The following is a 6,865-nucleotide window of genomic DNA, read 5'->3' as shown; positions in this document are numbered from 1 at the left end:
TTTGGGGAATTTCTCTGGGCCAAGTCAGGCCTATTTTTCTATCTTCAGGCTAGCTAGTTTCTTAGGCTGTGCCGAGTTGCCTAGGTAGTTGTTAGGCGCAATCCACAGCCGCTTTTAGTTGTGTTTAGGATAGGATCAGGTGTGCAGTCTACAGAGTTTCCACGTCTCAGAGCTCGTTCTTGTATTTTTGGGTATTTGTCAGATCACTGTGTGCGCTCTGATCGCTAAGCACACTGTGTTTCTGGATTGCCTTCATACCACCTGTCATTAGCAAACATAACAGTACAAGGAGCCAAACTAATGATTCTCAATAGAGGGAAAGAAAAAGTTCTGACATCATTTTTTTTTTTTTCTGCTCTGTGTTCACTTTTTTTTTTCCCCTAGACATTTGGGTGATTCTGGACACAGGTGTGGACATGGATATTCAGGGTCTGTGCTCTTCAATGGATAATCTCGTTATAAATGTACAAAAAATTCAAGATACTATTGATCAGAAATCTATGTTAGAACCAAGAATTCCTATTCCTGATTTGTTTTTTGGAGATAGAACTAAGTTTCTAAGTTTCAAAAATAATTGTAAGCTATTTCTGGCCTTGAAACCTCATTCTTCTGGTAATCCTATTCAACAGGTTTTGATTATTATTTCTTTTTTGCGCGGCGACCCTCAAGACTGGGCATTTTCTCTTGCGCCAGGAGACCCTGCATTGAGTAGTGTCGATGCGTTTTTCCTGGCGGTCGGATTGCTGTACGATGAGCCTAATTCAGTGGATCAGGCTGAGAAAAATTTGCTGGCTTTGTGCCAGGGTCAGGATGATATAGAAGTATATTGTCAGAAATTTAGGAAATGGTCAGTACTCACTCAGTGGAATGAATCTGCGCTGGCAGCTTTGTTCAGAAAGGGTCTCTCTGAGGCTCTTAAGGATGTCATGGTGGGATTTCCTATGCCTGCTGGTTTGAATGAGTCTTTGTCTTTGGCCATTCAGATCGGTCGACGCTTGCGCGAGCGTAAATCTGTGCACCATTTGGCGGTACTGCCTTAGGTTAAACCTGAGCCTATGCAGTGCGATAGGACTATGACTAGAGTTGAACGGCAGGAATACAGACGTCTGAATGGTCTGTGTTTCTACTGTGGTGATTCCACTCATGCTATTTCTGATTGTCCTAAGCGCACTAAGCGGTCCGCTAGGTCTGCCGTCATTGGTACTGTACAGTCCAAATTCCTTCTGTCCATTACCTTGATATGCTCTTTGTCGTCGTTTTCTGTCATGGCGTTTGTGGATTCGGGCGCTGCCCTGAATCTGATGGATTTGGATTATGCTAAACGTTGTGGGTTTTTCTTGGAGCCTTTGCGGTGTCCTATTCCATTGAGAGGAATTGATGCTACACCTTTGGCCAAGAATAAACCTCAATACTGGGCCCAGCTGACCATGTGCATGGCTCCTGCACATCAGGAAGTTATTCGCTTTCTGGTGTTGCATAATCTGCATGATGTGGTCGTGTTGGGGTTGCCATGGTTACAAACCCATAATCCAGTATTGGATTGGAATTCCATGTCGGTATCCAGCTGGGGTTGTCAGGGGGTACATGGTGATGTTCCATTTTTGTCGATTTCGTCATCCACCCCTTCTGAGGTCCCAGAGTTCTTGTCTGATTATCAGGATGTATTTGAAGAGCCCAAGTCCGATGCTCTACCTCCGCATAGGGATTGTGATTGTGCTATCAATTTGATTCCTGGTAGTAAATTCCCTAAAGGTCGATTATTTAATTTATCCGTGCCTGAACACGCCGCTATGCGCAGTTATGTGAAGGAATCCCTGGAGAAGGGACATATTCGCCCATCGTCACCACCACTGGGAGCAGGGTTCTTCTTTGTAGCCAAGAAGGATGGTTCGCTGAGACCGTGTATTGATTACCGCCTTCTTAATAAGATCACTGTTAAATTTCAGTATCCCTTGCCATTGTTATCTGACTTGTTTGCTCGGATTAAGGGGGCTAGTTGGTTCACTAAAGGTACCTTCACACATAACGATATTGTTAACGATATCGTTGCTATTTGTGACGTAGCAACGATATCGTTAATGAAATCGTTATGTGTGACAGCGACCAACGATCAGGCCCCTGCTGGGAGATCGTTGGTCGCTGAATAAAGTCCAGAACTTTATTTCGTCGCTGGACTCCCTGGAGACATCGCTGGATCGGCGTGTGTGACACCGATCCAGCGATGTCTTCACTGGTAACCAGGGTAAACATCGGGTAACTAAGCGCAGGGCCGCGCTTAGTAACCCGATGTTTACCCTGGTTACCATGCTAAAAGTAAAAAAAAACAAACAGTACATACTTACCTACAGCTGTCTGTCCTCCAGCGCTGCGCTCTGCTCTCCTCCTGTACTGGCTGTGAGCCGGAAAGCAGAGCGGTGACGTCACCGCTCTGCTTTCCGGCTCCCAGACAGTACAGGAGGAGAGCAGAGAAGCAGAGCGCAGCGCTGGAGGACAGACGGCTGTAGGTAAGTATGTACTGTTTGTTTTTTTTTACTTTTAGCATGGTAACCAGGGTAAACATCGGGTTACTAAGCGCGGCCCTGCGCTTAGTTACCCGATGTTTACCCTGGTTACCGGCATCGTTGGTCGCTGGAGAGCGGTCTGTGTGACAGCTCTCCAGCGACCAAACAGCGACGCTGCAGCGATTCGGATCGTTGTCGGTATCGCTGCAGCGTCGCTAAATGTGAAGGGGCCTTAAGATAGATCTTCGTGGTGCGTATAATCTGGTGAGAATCAGGCAAGGAGATGAATGGAAAACTGCATTCAATACGCCCGAGGGTCATTTTGAGTATCTAGTGATGCCGTTCGGACTTGCCAATGCTCCATCTGTGTTTCAGTCTTTTATGCATGACATCTTCCGTGAGTATCTGGATAAATTCCTGATTGTTTACTTGGATGACATTTTGATCTTCTCAGATGATTGGGAGTCTCATGTGAAGCAGGTCAGAATGGTTTTTCAGGTCCTGCGTGCTAACTCTTTGTTTGTGAAGGGATCAAAGTGTCTCTTCGGTGTGCAGAAAGTTTCATTTTTAGGGTTCATCTTTACCCCTTCTACTATCGAGATGGATCCAGTTAAGGTTCAAGCCATCCAAGATTAGATTCAGCCGACATCTCTGAAAAGTCTGCAAAAGTTCCTGGGCTTTGCTAATTTTTATCGTCGCTTCATCTGTAATTTTTCTAGCATTGCCAAACCATTGACCGATTTGACCAAGAAGGGTGCTGATTTGGTTAATTGGTCTTCTGCTGCTGTGGAAGCTTTTCAGGAGTTGAAGCGTCGTTTTTGTTCTGCCCCTGTGTTGTGTCAGCCAGATGTTTCTCTTCCGTTCCAGGTCGAGGTTGATGCTTCTGAGATTGGAGCAGGGGCGGTTTTGTCACAGAGAGGTTCTGATTGCTCAGTGATGAAACCATGTGCTTTCTTTTCCAGGAAGTTTTCGTCCGCTGAGCGTAATTATGATGTGGGCAATCGAGAGTTGCTGGCCATGAAGTGGGCATTCGAGGAGTGGCGTCATTGGCTTGAAGGAGCTAAGCATCGCGTGGTGGTATTGACTGATCATAAGAACTTGACTTATCTCGAGTCTGCCAAGCGCTTGAATCCTAGACAGGCCCGTTGGTCATTATTTTTTGCTCGCTTCGACTTTGTGATTTCGTACCTTCCGGGCTCTAAAAATGTGAAGGCGGATGCTCTGTCTAGGAGTTTTGTGCCCGACTCTCCGGGTTTATCTGAGCCAGCGGGTATCCTCAAGGAAGGAGTCATTGTGTCTGCCATCTCCCCTGATTTGCGGCGGGTGCTGCAAAAATTTCAGGCGAATAAACCTGATCGTTGTCCAGCAGAGAAACTGTTCGTCCCTGATAGGTGGACTAATAAACTTATCTCTGAACTTCATTGTTCGGTGTTGGCTGGTCATCCTGGAATCTTTGGTACCAGAGAGTTAGTGGCTAGATCCTTCTGGTGGCCATCTCTGTCACGGGATGTACGTACTTTTGTGCAGTCCTGTGGGATTTGTGCTAGGGCTAAGCCCTGCTGTTCTCGTGCCAGTGGGTTGCTTTTGCCCTTGCCGGTCCCAAAGAGGCCTTGGACACATATTTCGATGGATTTCATTTCTGACCTTCCCGTTTCTCAAAAGATGTCAGTCATTTGGGTGGTCTGTGATCGCTTTTCTAAAATGGTCCATCTGGTGCCCTTGGCTAAATTGCCTTCCTCCTCTGATTTGGTACCTTTGTTCTTTCAGCATGTGGTTCGGTTGCATGGCATTCCTGAGAATATTGTTTCTGACAGAGGTTCCCAGTTTGTTTCAAGGTTTTGGCGAGCCTTTTGTGGTAGGATGGGCATTGACCTATCCTTTTCCTCGGCTTTCCATCCTCAGACTAATGGCCAGACCGAATGAACCAATCAGACCTTGGAAACATATCTGAGATGTTTTGTTTCTGCAGACCAGGATGATTGGGTGTCCTTTTTGCCGTTGGCTGAGTTCGCCCTTAATAATCGGGCCAGCTCGGCTACCTTGGTTTCTCCATTTTTTTGCAATTCTGGGTTCCATCCTCGTTTCTCTTCAGGACAGGTTGAGTCTTCGGACTGTCCTGGTGTGGATTCTGTGGTGGATAGGTTGCAGCAGATCTGGACTCAGGTAGTGGACAATTTGATCTTGTCCCAGGAGAAAGCTCAACTTTTCGCTAATCGCAGACGCCGTGTGGGTCCCCGACTTCGTGTTGGGGATCTGGTTTGGTTATCTTCTCGTCATATTCCTATGAAGGTTTCCTCTCCTAAATTTAAACCTCGTTTTATTGGTCCGTATAGGATTTCTGAGGTTCTCAATCCTGTGTCTTTTCGTTTGACCCTCCCAGACTCCTTTTCCATACATAATGTATTCCATAGGTCGTTGTTGCGGAGATACGTGGCACCTATGGTTCCATCTGTTGAGCCTCCTGCCCCAGTTTTGGTGGAGGGGGAATTGGAGTATATTGTGGAGAAGATTTTGGATTCTCGTGTTTCTAGACGGAAACTCCAGTATCTGGTTAAATGGAAGGGTTATGCTCAGGAAGATAATTCCTGGGTTTTTGCCTCTGATGTTCATGCTTCCGATCTTGTTCGTGCCTTTCATGCGGCTCATCCTGGTCGGCCTGGGGGCTCTGGTGAGGGTTCGGTGACCCCTCCTCAAGGGGGGGGGGGTACTGTTGTGAATTCTGTGGCTGAATTCACTCCTGTGGTCACAAGTGGTACTGCAGCTTCTGAGCTTCCTCCCTCAGGTGTTCTGGTGAGCTCGTTAACTGCTTCATTACTTAACTCCGCCTGATGCTGCTATCCTTGCTCCTTGTCAATGTTTCAGTGTTGGATCTGAGCTTCTCCTGATTGTTCCTGTGACTTGCTGCTCTGTATAGCTAAGTGCCTTTTGCTTTTTGTTGCTTTTTTTCTGTCCAGCTTGTCTTTTGTTTTGCTGGAAGCTCTGAGACGCAAAGGGTGTACCGCCGTGCCGTTAGTTCGGCACGGTGGGTTTTTTTTGCCCCCTTTGCGTGGTTTTGCTTTAGGGTTTTTTGTAGACTGCAAAGTTCGCTTTACTGTCCTCGCTCTGTCCTAGAATATCGGGCCCCACTTTGCTGAATCTATTTCATCCCTACGTTTTGTCTTTTCATCTTACTCACAGTCATTATATGTGGGGGGCTGCCTTTTCCTTTGGGGAATTTCTCTGGGGCAAGTCAGGCCTATTTTTCTATCTTCAGGCTAGCTAGTTTCTTAGGCTGTGCCGAGTTGCCTAGGTAGTTGTTAGGCGCAATCCACAGCCGCTTTTAGTTGTGTTTAGGATAGGATCAGGTGTGCAGTCTACAGAGTTTCCACGTCTCAGAGCTCGTTCTTGTATTTTTGGGTATTTGTCAGATCACTGTGTGCGCTCTGATCGCTAAGCACACTGTGTTTCTGGATTGCCTTCATACCACCTGTCAGTAGCAAACATAACAGCCATGGCAACACCAAAACGACCACATCATGCAGATTATGCAACACCAGAAAGCGGATATCCTCCTGATGTGCAGGAGCCATGAACGTGGTCAATTGGGTCCAATACTGAGGCTTATTCTTGGCCAAAGGCGTAGCATCAATTCCTCTCAATGGAATAGGATACTGCAAGGGCTCCAAGAAAAAACCACAGCGCCTAGCATACTCCAAGTCCATCAAATTCAGGGCAGCGCCTGAATCCACAAATGCCATAACAGAATAGGATGACAAAGAGCAAATCAGAGTAACAGACAATAGAAATTTAGACTGTACCGTACCAATGGTGGCAGACCTAGCGAACCGCTTAGTGCGCTTAGGACAATCGGAGATAGCATGAGTGGAATCACCACAGTAAAAACATAGCCCATTCCGACGTCTGTGTTCTTGCCGTTCAGCTCTGGTCAAAGTCCTATCACATTGCATAGGCTCAGGCCCATGCTCAGATATTACCGCCAAATGGTGCACAGCTTTACGCTCACGCAAGCGTCGATCGATCTGAATGGCCAAGGACATAGACTCATTCAGACCAGCAGGCATGGGAAACCCCACCATGACATCCTTAAGGGCTTCAGAGAGACCCTTTCTGAAGATTGCTGCCAGGGCACATTCATTCCACTGAGTGAGCACAGACCACTTTCTAAACTTCTGACAATATATCTCCGCTTCATCCTGACCCTGACACAGAGCCAGCAAGATTTTCTCTGCCTGAGCCACTGAATTAGGTTCGTCATAAAGCAATCCAAGCGCCAGGAAAAACGCATCAACATGACGCAATGCCGGATCTCCTGGCGCAAGGGAAAATGCCCAGTCTTGAGGGTCACCACGTAACAAAGAAATAAT

This window comes from Ranitomeya imitator, chromosome 6 (genome assembly GCF_032444005.1).
Source record: "Ranitomeya imitator isolate aRanImi1 chromosome 6, aRanImi1.pri, whole genome shotgun sequence".
NCBI lineage: Eukaryota > Metazoa > Chordata > Amphibia > Anura > Dendrobatidae > Ranitomeya > Ranitomeya imitator.
This window is presented reverse-complemented; position numbering follows the sequence as displayed.